The following is a 17,078-nucleotide window of genomic DNA, read 5'->3' on the forward strand; positions in this document are numbered from 1 at the left end:
TTACAGATGGGATTTTGCTCATAGCAGCGTATTTTACTTTACTTTTCTTTTTACACATATTAGTTCAATTATGCTCAAATGTCGCTAATGAGAGCCACCTATTCCCCAAATGGAAACCGGTCTGCTTCTTATAGTATATTATAATATTGTAATCACTGATTGCAGCCATCTGTGATACAATTAAGCTAAAAGTAGCCACAATGACATGCATGTTAGGATTTCCTTTACCATGCTATATTTCTACAGCCATGTTTGATCCAATCCTGTAATAAGAGTGAAACAGAAGGAAGGGAAACATTAAATGCTGTCCTTGAAAGTCGGTCCCAATCTGGCCCCATCGCCGCTATGTCAGGGCCTGTACAGCCCCTTTTGGGGACCTCTCACTCTTTCTATTGCTTTCCTGATTGCCATGGGAGATTAGCTGACCTCAGGACCTAACAGGAGCTTGTATTACTCACCTTCAACAAGCCCTCTCTGCTCTGCAGGTTTCCAATCACAACTGGCACCAAGCTTCCATTCCCCAGCCACCGCACTTGGAGGTCATGGCTTTCTGAAACATCTGCCTGTGACAAATAGCTGCTGGAGGGTTGGCCCCACGGAGACAGCGTGAGCGGGCGTGTGCACAGGGGAGAGACAGGCACGGTACAGTAGAGTATGTGAACACGACAGGTCTAGGGAGTGGGGCGCCCCCGGGCAGGGGACTCGTCCTGCAGGCAGCCCTTGTTCAAAGCACTAAAATGAAGGAGAAATGGTCCTAATTATGGAATATTACACTGAACTATACTAAAACACTTGGATGCTAAAACACAGATGTTAATAAAGTTGTGCTTTGTTCATTTGATATAGTTATCAAATATTCATTTTATTTTTGTGGCATGTAGGCATGAACGCCTACAATTTTAATGAGTCCAACCAGGAGTGAATATCTTTTCAACACTCAACACTCTCAGGAATCAGGAATCAGGAATCGTCATGTGCATGTACCATGTTGGTGTTGCTTATTTTTATTCACCCTTAAAGCGTTTTTCACAAAACACACACAAAGAGAGAGAAAAAACAGGGATGCAAATAGAAGCATGGTGCATCCAGGGATGTTTTAAACATGAGCGCCTTTTGTTGCCTGTGTTTTACTCTCAGCCATAATTAAGTTCTTAATTAGCGAAAGAATAACATGAAAAGAGAATTCAATTTAGAGCATTAAACTCATATTGCCCGAAGTAACGGAAGAGGCGGAAAGGAAGAGACAGAGCAGAGGTGAGGAGGCAGCAATAACCTGCCAAAGGTGCTCCTGTAAATAGAGTCTCTACAACAATACATCCCGAATTTCAAGGAGAGATAGTCATTATTAATTTCTACAGCGATGAATGGATAAACTACCTGCTGTGCCTTTCCTGGCTTCATAGACAAACTACATGCTTAAGTTCGTTATCCCATAAAAGTAACTCAGGCAAAAGAAAGTAGGAGTCTGAGGAAGAGCTGAACTTAAAATGCATTCATCACCACCGCCCTGTCACGCACATCGCATGATCCAGATCATCTCTCTCTTTAACCCTCAGGGTCACGCACGCCATGCTGGATGAGGAAACTATCAAGCACTACCCACAGGCCAGTCTGATAACTTTAACTTATCAAAGTGAGAAATGGAGAATCCATTTTTTAATGTGTCTGCTGAGGTCTTTAGTCGTGCCTGGCCCGGCCCCGCGCCTGTCTGGCCTACCCAAAAAACCCGCTGTGACACAGCTGTGTGGCTTAGAGGAGGAGTGTGGGTTTTCTGAAGCCCTTTGATGTGTCAGCGGTGCGTTGGTGGCACACCTCGGTGCAATATTAAAATGTGATGCAATGCCGATAGGCGAGGTTGAAGAACTGCCGGCGGCTAATTGATGCGCTCTGCCCCGAACGCTCCTCGGCTCGAGGTCCTCAACTCGCCCCTTGAAATCGCAGATGCGTTGTGCGTTTGCCCATACGAAAACACAGTGAGTGTACGATTCGTCCAACGGCTCTTTCAGCACATTCCACCTAAAAATACACTAAAACATAAAAATAGGCCGACGCGTTTACTTTCGAACCAAGACTCACTGCAGCCAACTGATGGGGAGCCAGGGGGTCGACTCCCAGGTGATAAAGCGCACACAGAGGCAAGCTGACAAATTTACTGGCGCTCCGGCCTTCACTGCGGCGCTCGGGAGGTAAACAGCTGGCAGAAAGGAAGCCGCGTGGCCGGCGGAGTGGAGCCGAGAACGAGGGCGGCGATTTTGCAGTCAGATCGGCTGCGTGGAGGCGTGGGTTTAGAGGCTTTAACGAGTACGCAGCACATGTAATCCCCAGGCCCCAGGGTGGGACCGGGTGCCAGTAGGATTCTCCGCAGCGTTGCCTTTCTGACGAGGACTGAAAAAAAGATCGTCTATACTGAATAAAGTCACTAATTTAATTCTTTATATAGTCGAACAAACTCAGGCTTGTAATATTTATCTTTCAGCTATATCATAAAACTCCCCCGGAGGCGCAGTTTGTCGGCGCTCATCTCAACCTACGCGTGGGTTTGCTTCAATTCAACAAAGCACAACGATGAGTGAGATAGTGAGTGCACAAAGAAGCACAGTGCATCTCTGCAAGACAGCCCCACCGTCATTAGCAATAATATTCATTAAATCATTAGAATTAAATTACCAATGTCGAACGTGTGAAGCAACGGAATGAGGATGGTGCGCTTCTTAAAGTTTGCCGTGCTCTGTGTTCTCCGCCTCCTCGTTCTCCTGTCTCTACCCTTCCTTCTCCTTGGTTCACACCTCCCCGAGGGAGAGTGAAGAAACTACACATCAGCACTGCTGCACTGTGCAAGAAAAAAGGTCTTTGCAGAGTTTTGCTTCTATCCTGTAAGACATAGCGTGTTAGGGTTTGGTGGAGAATCCGAGTGCCTTTGGTAAACTTAGTGTCAGCCATAGGATGAAGTTAGAGCATCACAAATGAAGGTCACTGATGCTGATGGTAAATGTATATAATCCAGTTTATTTAATTCCAGGGTTTTAAATGAAAAACAACGTACAGTGCTGGACTTATTAATCTACAGTAGTTGTGTAACACAGATATAAAAGATGTTTGACAATGCTCTTAATAAGTATGATTAATCATTTAGTCTAGATAATTTCCTGTTCAAGAAAGCTTTACATCCCCATTAGTAATCATATCAATCCTTATTACACATCCTTGAATTCATTTTCTCCGCCACTTCATGACATACTGGGGGCATGAACAACAGTTGATCTAAATCTTAATTTATGCAATTAGATACATGCATGAGCTACTTAGAGGATCTTGAACTTCTAAGAGGTCTTCAGAGGAAATCAATCATTCATGAGAACATGGAAAATAACTCTGATCCTATCACACGGGATTCACACGTAAACCGCAGCATGCCGTCGATACAGTCACCCCGGTTTTCAAGAAAAATTTAAAGGAATTAAACCTGAATCTTAAAAAATGACTTAAGTATTTACCTGAGCAACATTAACAATATCTGAATCCCTGTCCGTCATGTGACACAGAAGCAAAAGCTGCGGTTTGGGGCATTAATCATCCTTCTGCTATTTAATGAGGGACGCTCATTTCAACAATAACCGGAGCTCTTCTCGTCTGACACGCGTGTGTTTGGTGTGAAGTACCTGTCAGCCCTGAGTACGCCTAAAGACAAGCTTATGCATTTCAGCACCTGTCTGCTACGTTTCTCTGAGCACTCAGCTAGCCGCAGATGCTGCAGGGAGTCCGCGGTATCTCTCTCTATCAGGAACCTGACTTCACCCAGGAGAGCGGCTCGGTGCCAACACGCAGAGCAGACTGATGGGTGCTGTGCTACTTTTAAATACAACTTAGTGATGCTTTGAGGAGGTTAATTATATCTAGGTCAGTGTTTTTTATGAGATCTAAGGATGTGAACCCACTAATACAAATAAAGAAGCCCCACACACTCTAAACTAAAAATAATTAACATGTAGACATGTGTGTGGGAAATAGACACACAAACAGAGAACTGTATACAAATGCACACTGCACAGAGAACTCACAAATACTAGAGCACATTCAGAAGCCTCCAGAGCAACTAAGCCACTGGATGGATGCCTGGAAACTGGGTCATCTAAAGCCGTAAATGCCGTCTCCCCCCTCGTCAGATTCCAAGTAATTCTTTTAATCTTCAACATCTTGTATTTACATTTGCATTAGATGCTGGAGAATATGTTGACGGTTACCAGCAAGAACTGTCCAGATTACAGTCTGAGCACAAAAGTGCTGTAATATGTTGCGCGCACAGGACGCAGTCAGAATGTAAGCAGTGAATGCGCAGCTCAAGATCATATTATACAGCGCATGCAGTGGAAAATAAAGAGCCTATTTACCGGCCTCGTCTTTCCATTAGCCCCGAAGAAAGTAATAGAAGAACATTCAGCGTGGAGGAAAAGGAAAGGGCATGTCAGTGTTTAAATGTGTTACTGTCTGTCCATTTAAGCTTTTCACATGACACCGCCCCGGCGCTCTCCAGATAAAGAGGCACACAGAGCAACCTGAGGTGACATCCATGGTAAGACATGCCATGCTGTGGACTTCGCCCCCTCCTCGGCCAGTTAATTAGGTCATTCTCAGTGGGGTTGTTAAAAGAAGCCCTGATACTGTGGACTTAATACTTCACATGCTGGACCTGTGACTATGGATTCAGTTGGTGCCAAACTGCCTGTAGCACACTGCACTTCATACTCAGTATGATTTCTATTTATTACAATGTTCTCTCAAAATAAATGAATTGTCTTGTTATTGCTGCTGCACAAAGCCATATGCCATATTTGTTGTTGCTATTACACTTAACTACAATACTTACATTTGTGTATCAGTTTCTCATATTAAGCAGTTAATATTCTGATTAATGAAAGCTAGCTTTTATGTTCATCTGAGTAATTGTTCTCAAACTTGCTAGCGAAGACTTCAAATACTGTAAAAGAGTTTCAAGATCCCTCATTTAGAGTAGCTAGACGGATTAGATTGTACTGAACTGTGGTATGATCTAAAAGGAATCAATCAAACCTGTGATAACATAAAACATCTGTGTGATTGCATAATGCCAAGCAACTAGTGTGATTAACAAAACACAATGAGCAAAAGTTAAAAGAAAGGAAACACTTTTGTCCAGAAGTATTTTTTGTAACTAAGCTAAATAATTAATGTTAAGAAATGTACAGGATCACATACATTAGAATCATTAGCATGTAAGCTAATTAGCAATTGTGCAGTGCCAACTTGAGATGCCTGTCGATACACAATGCAGGCTGACAAAGCCAGGGAGCACATTTGCAAGACCCTTGAAAGTGCTCAACTGGCATGAGAACAGAAGCAGGTTAATTACAAGTGAAGACAAATCACTTTGTTGCCTTTAACCCATTTGGTCCAAAGAAATCAGACTGTAAGCACACGAAAGGCTGAGCACCACACGGCCACACCGCACCCCAGCATCACTAACCGTTTCCCCCACGTGCTGATCACCAGCCTCATCAGACAGAATGTCATTATGCAGATGCCGTTCTAAGTTCCTATCTGCAATTTTCAGATGCACCCTGAAGTGTTGCGTTATTAGGTTGCTGCTCTGATTTATTCTCACTGCTGCTGCAGATCAATCTAAATGATGCCTTTCATTTCATGGGTTGTTTGCAATGATGCATGTTAGCACTCTTTAATTGAGATGTTCAGCCCCTCCCCAGTGTCCCTTAGTGACATTTACTAGAGGTTCAGACGAAAAAGAGAATTTGCACATCAAACATTGGTTTAACTGTTCTCCCGGGGAATCCTTTTTCGGCCATATAATGTGATTATTTTCTCTGTTTGCGTACCCATTATTTTTTGCATAATGATGATTAGATTACATTAAAATGAATGTGTCAAAAACATTGCAGCGTGAGGGTTGGTGACAAGAGGAGCGGGGATGCTTTAATCAGATGTTAGTCCTGCTGGAATCTGTGTTTTCAGGGGTAGTATTTTAAACTTGAAAGCACAAATAAGTTAAAAATATACTAAGAAATATGTCTGTGAGTCTCAGCACATGACTGTATGTTACTAGTCAGATTAGAGCAAAAGCTACAATAAAAACAATGTTTTCTCCTAATCCCTAATTTAATGTGGCAACACCCCCTCTTGTCTCCATCACCACTACTAGCCTTCATAAATAATTGAAGATTTAATCTGTGATATTTTTAAAGGTCAGATGCACAACAAAGACAGAGAAATGCCAGTCCTTCCTGTGCAGGAGCGTGTTTGGTAATCACTCAACGCCGGGTTTATGTTTTCACCTAAAAGCTCTATCAAACAGGGCAGGAGATGGAGTGTGATGATGAGGATGAAGTGCACTATGAAAGAGGAGGTGGGGAGGCCACCATAACCAGGTTATACTGAACCCCCAACTGGCATAAAGACACCTCATCAATGTTTCAGTCCTTTGTCTAGAGCGGAGCGGGACCAATGTCTAGGGGAGTCGCAGAGTCCCTGAGACCTGAGCGACTGTACTCAGTGACAACCCATAGAGGACAGCTTAGCTTGGCCACAGGTTCGGAAGCAGAGGTCATGCACACTTTCATGCATGATTGTCTGCTTCATGCATTAAATAGATATGGTCCTGATGGGGTTTTTCTCCTGATGCATTATCAATGAGAGCCGCTCTCTGCATCACAGCCCGGATCCAGACAGAAAGGGCTCTGTCATCTATTTCCCTCTTGAGTGCTTCTCCCAACTAAGAGGCGATGGAAATTTAAAGAGACGCCTCAAGGTGATGTTTGAATCTTTAAATTGGTGAAGCAGCTGAGGGTCTTACTGCAGGTTCTTGCAACTTCACTAGTATTGTAAGTCCACTGCTTTAACAGGCTTAAATAATAACTACACACTACATCTTCAACTTATTATGTGCAGATTATATGATATGATTAAAAAAAAAACATGTCCTCCTTCATTGTCACCCTTTGTTTAACTTGACAGATATTATTAAACTGTGCAAATTGACAGTACCAAACCAAGAGATCATATGAGAGCTGAATATGCAGAAGTGCAGTGGGGAGTTTGTTGAAGTTCTACTCTGCCCACTCTGTTAATGCAGCTGACTAATCTGCTTGTTCTTTCCCCTCACATTTCAGCTCAGAGAGGGCGGTTTTATCTCGCCACGCCACCCTGCCAGTAAAACGTACCGCAGAAGTTAAAGTTTCCGTACACTTTGATGGCGTCAAAAGTAGCCTCGCTCTCGCACACTTCACGACACACTAGAGTAGTATTCCCTTCTTGTCGTCCCCTGCATAAAGCAGCGGGGGGGGGGGGGGGGGGTTCACACAGATACGAGAAACTGATTGGACTTTGATTTGATGTTGTTTCTGCCTTTATAGTCAAACATCAGCAAACTTGTGCAGGTTTTGTTTCAGAGATATGATGTGTTGTACCGATTTTTTTTTTTTAATTAAGGCCAACCTGCCAAAAACCGCTCCTCCACACATATAGTGTAGATTCAGTTTGCTGTAAAAAACAATTATATTTCCCATTTCCTGTCGATATTATCTTTTCTGGCCGCAAACAACTTCTTGCTATTGTCGTCCTTTGAGGTGTTTGTCAGGAGAGTTTATAGCGGTAGGTATGAAATATGTGCACGTACTGTACAAACACACAATAAGGCATCACTGGCTGTAGGTTGAGGCTCAGACTGGAAAGTCCTTGTTGTGATGACACCTCACAGGCAGTACATCTTGTTGTACCTGCTGTTCTCGTACGTGTACTCATTTTATCCTACATGAAGTCCTCCCACGGTTTTCATTCTACCACAGCTTCTTGTTTATCTCCTTAGCTGTCCACTGTTCTTCATGGTGGCGTTAACTACAATAATATAGGTCAAGAGTCATGCAGGACCTAAGAGGCAATATAATAGAATTAGGCGGGAGATGACAGTGTGTCAGTGCAAATGAGATAAAGGGAGCGCGGGTTGTGTACATTACAAACCATGTGATCCTCGCTTGCTATCTTTGACACCTCTATGTGTTTAAAATACCCGTCAGAGGTTGTGTTTGGTGTCCTTTGTTTGTAGCACCCACTGCTCTTAACCTCTGCGCTGCCTTTCAGTTAGTCTCTTCCTGTCAGGCAGCAAACCAAGCTTGGCAGGCCCAAAACAACCAGCCTTTCCATTAAAGATTCATGAACTGCAGTGCAGTGGCACCAATGCAGAAAGGTCACTCAAGAATGATCGGTTCAGCCGGATATAGTCCCGCACATGCAACACGCCTGCCGCTAATAAATAAACACATTCCCCACAGACCTGCACCTGGTTGCTCGCTCCTTTCATAACTGAAAAAGAAAACACCACTATTGCACGTTGCTGCCAGTGAATACAGCACTGAAGCTTTTCATTTGGCCCAGGCAAATATCATTGCAATACAACACGTGCATCTTTGAATGATGAGGTCACTGCTTGTACTATTAAGATGGAGCAGATCAATCCATAATTTCATTATACTATATAGTTTTTTTCCAGTACACAGAGTGCAATTCATTCCGCTAGAAACGAGGTACAGTGAGTGCTGTTTGAGGATGCTGGGCCTCGCTCATGTGTGGAAGCACACACTGACATCTGTTGATGAAAATCAAAAGTTGGAAACTGAATAAAATTTTGAGCTATTTTGAAAATCAGCATGTCTCTTTGAACGGAATGGCACAATCAGTGAACAGATCTGAACAGTAGTTTTCAATAAGCAGATCACAGTTAGGTCTGTGGGTTTCTATTGGTAACCACATGCATGCTCCATGCTGACATTTTCTAATTTAGTCCTCAGGTGCTTTGAACACGCTTTGAAAAAACATTTGGATTGAGAACCTTTTTAAATTATAAAACCACCCCAAGTTAAAATGGCATTTTACTGAAACGTTAAAATGTATAAAAAGGTTCTGCAAATTATGGTGAATGCTACAAGTGCAAAGTACAACTATTTCTTTGTTAGTCATCCTTTGATTATACAACGTCACCTGCAGCACTGAACAGGTTGAGCCACTATGTACGCAAACAGAAAATATGGATAGGCCAGATAGGTACAAACAGTATTTCACCAGTACTCTTCCCTTTAATCTGTTTGTCTTTGAACAGTTCTCTAACTGTAAGTATAATGCCGTGGTGCTGTTTAAATGGGTTTTCATTTTGCATAGTGTCATTGGAGTGTTAACCTTAGCATTTTCCTTTCAGCGGTTCTAGGTTGTTTAAAGCACACAGGCATAACTCAGGCCATTAGAGAGTATTCGCAGGGGATCCAATTCAATGGACTGGGAAGGGCTGCTGGAAGGGCCAGCAAAACAAACCGCATTACACCTCAATTAACACCAAGGAGGCCTCTGGAGTGCCGTCTGATTCTCAGCAATAAAACTCTATTTGTCTCTCACTAACACACTGTCTGCATGCCAATAATCTACATATTGTAGATCTGATTAAATGACATTGGGAACGGAAGAGGAAGAAAAAGACATTTACTATGCACGAATGGCCCGAGCTTCAGCGGCGCTGCAGCGACTGCAGCACAGAACTGTGCTATCTCTATGTGACCCTGCTCGTCTTACTTGGTTAATTATGAAATGCTGCATCTGGCTCAGAGGGCAGTAAGCTGATAAGTCAGCCCTGTGCAGGGGCCAGTGTCTACATCATGGGACAAGGACAGCCCCAAAGAGCACCCACTGTTCAACTCAGGGCCAATTACCCACCTGCTGCTTGACTGCAGCTCAGGGGTGTCACTTCATGCTAATAACCACTGTCGTGATTGCTGTTGTTTTCCCAGTTAGAGGGTTATGGAAATGAGATCTTAGCAGCTTTTAAAAGCCACTCAAATTAAACTATATTACCGGTCAGCTTTGTTCGAATCGTTAAGACTCACTCACACAGCATCGCTGAGAAAGACACTACTTCAGCTACTGTAGCGTTACAGCTATAAAGAAGGAGACTGAAAACTTAGGTAGCATGATATTCTAATCACGGTTTATGCTATATTAATTTTGAGAACACCCGATTAAACTGTTTTGCAGGTATTTGAACGCAAACAATACATTAAACAGGTATGTTGCAATCAAAATAAACCCTTTAATGCAACTTGGCATCATGTGAAGTGAAGCGGTGACGCGTCAGCCCACTGTTCTGGTTAGAGACCGTTAAAACGGTGTGAGTGGTAAACACATACAGCGCTTACTATTTCATTACCTGCTTTGTTATCACTGTCACCATCGGTTTTTCACACCGGTTTAAGCAGTGGGCTGAAATAACATCTGTCCTGTTAATTTCACAGCCGGTTCCAGAGGCTGCATCCCACTCTCCTTATCTCTGGCATCGTTTCCCTCAGGACATCACATAAAGGGCTCTGGAAGAAGGGAACAAATCAAGGTCAGGGAAAAATTATAGACGCTGGAAGGCCAAGACCTGTACTGTACTGTGGCCATGACGATCTGTGACATCCCTATAATTACTGAATGTGGGTGAATTGCTGATGGAGCGCTAATGTGACAGAGGAAAACAATATGACTCCTAGCTTCTCTGAATTCGTCTGCAAAATTAAATGTATAGAGGTCCAAAAATGTAATTAGACAGGTTTAGATTTATCAGAACACTGGCGGCTCCATTCCTTTGACCGCCAGGAAAAACCATTTGGTGCGGCGCTTCTGCTGCCTTTCGCCTCCAAACATATTAGTGAAGATGATGATGAGTGACAGGCACTTTCGCATCTTGCCCCAATTAGTGAGCGCCCCCTGCCCCCCTTTAACATTTACTATAGGAGGCGCGCTGACACATGCCCGTCAGTCACTCACCTCTCGTCTGCCCTCCCCCACTCACATGCCTGTCGCCACCAGTGTCACAGCCAGCTGCCACCGCTCTCGATTTCTCCTTATTTACATGCGGACTTAGTCTCAAGACAAGCAAATCAAGTGATGAGAAACAACCACATGCAAGACTCTAACCGGAGTCATTCCAGACTGAAACACCCTTTTACCCATGGGTTTATTTATTAGATAAATAAAGTCTGTTTTGTTACGACTGAAGATAGGAGGAGGTTCTGAATAGCTGCCAATTTAATAAATATTCTTTTCTTGTCTACAGTGGCTCATATAAGTTGAATGTTGCCTTTCCATGGTGCCATTCAGATTTAACCCCATACAAAAAGCACCTTTAACCAGCTCACTGGCTTATTAAGCTCAAACCCTACAATTTACAAAAGAACAAAAGAGACATTTGTTTTATGGATCTCTTTCAGAACTGAAACATTAAATCCTATCTTCGCGGTGGACGTTTCCTGTATCGACCTTGTGGTGGAAATTTTCCATAAAGAAGCAGATGAGAGAGTTGTCTTTTTGTGCGATTTATTGAAATAATAAAGAAAATAAAAATAATGGGGAAAGCAAATAAAAAGCATGGATGTTGATCGTGCACATCAACAAACCAAAAACCAGCTGGGAGATCAGTGCACACACCACGAAGGTGTGATGCAAAGAGCCCACGATCCTCAAGCTGCTTCTGCCTTTTAACCCCTTTCTCTGGCTCTGGTGGAATGTCTCTCTGCAGCAATGGAATTGTTTGCGCCACCTTATCTCGCTGTGAGTGAGAATGTTTGCTTTCTCACTTCTGCATCGTCATGTCTTGTTATCCAAAGGAAGGAACACCGAGCTTCCAAGACAAGATGCATTTGCTTTAACAGCCTTGGGTCTGGTGGGGAGTCAGATAGGATGGAGCCAGAGTCCGGGTGTAAAAGACAAACATATATCAGAAATTATTAGTCAGTCAAATGGAGCATCAGATGTTTAGACTTGATGTACGTCAGGGCACAAGAGATTATTTGTTTGTGTAAGAATGTTCAGTATTGCACCTAACCAGCACATGACGAGTGTGTTGGATAAGAAACAGCACAAGGCAAAATTTTTCCATTACAACCTTCTCTTCTGCGGGACTTAAAAATAATTCAGATAATACTGAGTGAGGCGAACAGCAGTCACTGCCTCCATAACTGAGCAAAATCCATAAATAACTACAATTTCATGCTTGTGTTCAACCAAACACAATCTAAGGCCCGCTCTATCAGACCATATGAACTACAGTACGTTCAAAGAAAAGGAAATGAGAGGAACCACCGTGTTTGGCCCTTAGTCATGCCCAGCAAAAACCGACCCGCTGATACTGTCCTCTTACACTTTCTTATGCATATTTCAAAAATTATTCCAATACAAAACTGTGGCCCCAAGTTTGCAGTAGCCAATATATTTGCAACTAGCTTTAGATAGAGGCATGAATGTGAAGTTCTTACCACGCATTGCCTCACACAAGCCAGGATAAAACCTGCGGTGCAGTGACGAGTCAAAGCTCTGCAAGGCTTATGAGGCTTATTAACATTCCTCTCCAGCAGCAGCAGAAAGAATAACAAATATTGAATATGACTTTTAAATACAGTAACTGTGATATTCCCATTTGAGTACTGGCGGCGTGTTGTAAATGAGTGGAACAGCAGTGTGTCGTAATGTGAATTGATACTCTCATAATAACTGTGGTCGACTAAGCAGGCTTTAAAAAAGCCCCTTCAGCTATCTGTGGCTCTTGCTCTTTTAATTTAGATTTCAGTTTTCATAGTAATGCAAATTCGATAACATTGCAGAGCGGCTCAAAGTACAACTGCTCCCACTTTTCTTGTGGACTGACACTTAAAGACATGGCTGGAAATGACATTTACATGTACTGCAAATGTTCTAAGCATTCCATATTTGTGCACATTGGCGTTTTGCGTTACCTGATTTTGGATGACAATATAAAAGCTTAATCTAAAGTCATTCAGACAACTGTCTTCTTGAGTCACACTGCAAAGCGCAATGCATTATTTAAGGGAAGCAAAAAAAAATGTACAGTACTGAATTTCAACAGTTGTCCTGCATCCAATCCAACCTGGACACTTGTTATATAAAAGAGTGAAAACATCCTCACACTCATCCATCGCGCAAATGAAGTGTCCTATTGTTAATGTGTGTTACTGATGAATGAAGCACGTCTGCCCTGCCTGTGCATCACACATCAACCAAGGGAACATATGCAGCGGGCAGCACCACACACTAGCATATTATGCAGAAACTCTCAGTTGGAACTAACACCTTCCTCCACATATCCTCATTTGTCGCTGTGCTACTCCTTCCCCTCGCAGCAGCGAAATGAGTGTCTCTGCTGCGCTGTGCGTCTCATCAACCACATGTCCGAAAGGCAACATTTTCTCAAGCCCATACCCAACACGCCAAACTCCCATCTATCTTTTCTGAACACAATTGCTCCGTGTGACAATGGCTTCAGATGGTGTGTGTGTGGGGGTTGGGGTGGGGTCTATCTGTTAAGAACAGCCCGTGTCAATCCATACATCAACCACCCAGGAGAGACGCTCGCTTCCAGGAGGCCCGGCCTCTTCTCTGGTTTCGCAGCCACCTATGGCTGACGACATCACGGAGATTTAGTGCGGTCTCAGTGGGCCTGGTCAGGACAATCCCAGTAGATAGGAAACTGTAATTACAGCTGGGGGGGGAGGCTCTCCGAGAGACTGAAGAGTTACAGAGATTCGGTGTCATAAGGCCAATAGACTCCTGGCTCCCTGGAAAGAAATGGCTTCAGTGGACAAATTTGACTTCAGAAGAGGTGTCTAAATGACTTAGATGTTTGCTTAGTGACATGATTCCACTCAGCTGGGAATATTATGGCTTCTCATTCTCACTTATGTATGAGCTTTTCAACATTAATAACACTTTAGAGCTGCCTATACTAACCAACTCAGCTACTTAAATTAAGTCTGCGGCACAGACGCTGCAATAAAGCAATGTTTAAGAGGAAGGAGGGAATCAAGCAGCGGGGAAGCAATGAACATATAAATGCAGAATGGACACTAAGAAGATATTTCTTCTACCCCTTCAGTGACTCGTTCACAACATCTGCAGGACTTAACGAGGGTCAGCACAGACAATAAAGTGCCAACTTGACCCATAGAGACACGTCTACACTACACATACTCTGGAAATGTTTGCAGCATCGTCCATTTTAAAGTCATCTTGCTTCATCTCTCTTCTGCACCATCTTCCAGTTTCACCTGACATCTCTGTCATTCTACTGTAGTGCTCGCTCTTATTTTAACCTTTCGGGCTACAATCTCACTTTCTCCTTCAGTCTCTATAAATATCCATCTCTGAGCACATCCTTTCCCTTTTTCCTGGTCGCTTCTGAAGAAAAAAAACCAACACGGGGGAATATTTCATCCCCTGTGGATGTTAACACCTGAAGCTAACATATGATGGTTGCCACTGCCACTCTAGGCATATGAAGACATGTGTAGCTTACAGAACTAATGGCACATATCGTCAAATTAAATTTGCTGCTAAAGGAAACCTAAAGCCTAATTGAATTTTCTGGTCTATAAGGATATAATGCAAAGTGATGTTTCAGCCCATTTGTTTTGTTCCCCCGACTAAAACAGCAACACACGTTTTATATCCGTTTTAGCTGAGTGACTCCACTTATCCACAGCAAAGTGAAGGACAACAATGGGTCTGCTTGATGCGTTGACCTTTTAAGATTTTCTAGTTTCGATATGGTTTGACTGCGTTGCTGAACTATTCAACTCCTAGATACTCTTACAACTCTCCCTACTGGCAGGCGACACGCACACACACACACACACACACACACACACACACACACACACACACACACACACACACACACACACACACACACACTAAGAGACAACAAACTATACCACATTTATTGTCACGGTCATTTCATTCCAATATTTTAATGCAGCACTACGCTTGTAAGTGTCACATGATAAGAATATCATATGTAATATATACTGTAACACAAGATAACACAGTAGTTACAAAATTCAATATTCTCTATTTAATGTTTTTTTCTTAATGCTGTATGATGTGAGAATTAAAATGAGGTCACCGAGGACTGACGAAGAAATTGTATGATTTAATGGCACCCCAGGGGAGAGTTTAAATATAGCTCTGCATTACGACTTGTTTCCAACAGCCAAACAGCAAAGTTCACCACTGGGTGCGTCATTAATGGATGTTACAGTGAGAAGGTACTACAGACTACTGAAAACCTGATTGTCTGGTAAAGCAAAACATTTTGCTTATAGTAAAATGCTTTAGTTTAGGGAAAACACGGGTGGGGTGTAGGAAGGGTGGATAAAGACTATTGTTCTCTGTACCGCCACTAGGGGGAGGGACAAACTCCATCTACAGTAACTACAGTATACTCTTCAAAATCCTTTAATTGATGTGGGTTTTCTCGACTCAGATACATATCTACACAAAAAAGAACATACATTTATTTAATAGGGAAATTAACAGAAATGTAATGTATAAATAACGATTATTATTTATCACATATTTAAGAAAAGCTCACAGCTAACAGTTACATGAAAGCAATGTAGATGGAGATGTCCCAGTGAGCAGTGTGGGGCATTTTGTTCCCTATATATATATAATTCCACCATTCATCTGTATTCAGGAAGGGAATCGCTTTCATGGTGACTTCAAAATGATTTTCCCAGCCCATGTTAAAAGGAAAAGTGCTGTAATAATATTAAATGTGGAGAAGAGAAGCCAAGGTGATACATGCTAAAGTTAGGAAATTAAAACATCAATCAATATCAAACAGGACATATTTCAAGCAAAGATATGAAGTTCAATCTTCTGTCACTCTGAAAAACATGAAAAGAGGCTTGCTCAAGTGTAAAATTGAGAGCATCCCTGCGGAGATGAGCCTAATTTTATGATCCAACTTACAAACTAATCAAGTTTAGTTAAACTCACAATGACAGCACATTCAGACACAAGATTAAGTATGATTAAAAGTTCAGTGCCACAAGCTTTAAATTGAAAATCAGAATTGCCTCAAGACACAAACTGGAGGAGGATTAACAATAACATTTGTAAAAGCTAAAACGAAGTTTGCTTTTCAGAATGACAATGCTAATGAAGCCTGACAGATGCAGGTTACATCTGGTCCCACTGCTAGAAAGCAATCCTTTAGTGAAGGCAGTCTTGCCACTGTGACAGCTCCATTTAAGACTGCAAGATGAACTAAGAGGAGGTGAGAGCTGCAGATACCTTTAATTTACTAAAACTCTGGTATTCTACCCTTTATTCAGTCATTCTCTCTAACAGCTGGAGGCACGTCCGCTAATCCACATTCACAACATCTCCTTTTCTCTCTGCTTCACTCAAACTGCAACACGCATGATCTCCCAGCGCTCTTCTGTCAGCCTTCCTAGTTTACTCCACTGCAAGTGTCAATCTGCGATCCTCCTTTCTTCCCTGACAAGGGTCTTGAGTTATTAGACAACCCTCATCAGTCTGTGTGAAGTGAAGTCTGAAGTGATGGTGGATGATGAGTGTCATCACACAGGCCCCAAGTGTTTTCAGCCAAAACATCTTAAAAAAACATTTAAAGAAGGCGTGAATTCATCTGTACAATAAGCTTTACAGATGTTATGCACATTTCTGGTTATGGCAGTTTTCAGTTGGGGTAGTTTCCAGGGGGAGGAAACAAATGGTGTATGGTTGTAAAATATAGTGTTGGGGTTAATGAGAAATGAATTGTGCTAAAATAAAAACAAGATTGATGGAAGGAATATCAGTCAGACTTTAATGTATAATACTGCAGATCCACAATTAAGCATGCATTCACTCTAAACAACACACACTTACCAGCAGAGCAGGAACAATTCTCAACAACTTTAATTTTCGAACCTTACCACGTAATGTTTAGACATGCGCTTGCATTCCAGACTCAAATTGTATGTATCACTTGGACAATCTGCTTCTCATGTTGTGCTTCTGCTTGCCCACAAACTGACAAGGCCTCCAAACAGCAACAGGTCGATGTCAGTGTGTAAAGAGAAACTCTGATTTACTGTCCGTGCACAACCTCGACTACACCACAAGACCTCCAAGGAGACGATGACCTTTTACTATAAAACTATTTCCACTTGTGTTTAACCATAATGGAAATCTCAGAAATGCAG

At 42.4% G+C, this 17,078-nt stretch overlaps 1 long non-coding RNA gene across 4 annotated transcripts in view; it reads right to left on the reverse strand.

Moving 5' to 3' along the window:
* Window positions 1-17,078, reverse strand: part of LOC114870591 (uncharacterized) — an 89,397-nt gene that overhangs the window by 70,946 nt on the left and 1,373 nt on the right. For all 4 annotated transcript variants that reach the window (XR_008692531.1, XR_008692530.1, XR_005898648.2 and 1 more), the window contains exon 2: window positions 10,235-10,391. This is a non-coding gene — a long non-coding RNA (uncharacterized LOC114870591). The remainder of the gene's footprint in view (window positions 1-10,234; window positions 10,392-17,078) is intronic.

The sequence above is a fragment of the Betta splendens genome, chromosome 15 (assembly GCF_900634795.4).
Source record: "Betta splendens chromosome 15, fBetSpl5.4, whole genome shotgun sequence".
Lineage (NCBI taxonomy): Eukaryota > Metazoa > Chordata > Actinopteri > Anabantiformes > Osphronemidae > Betta > Betta splendens.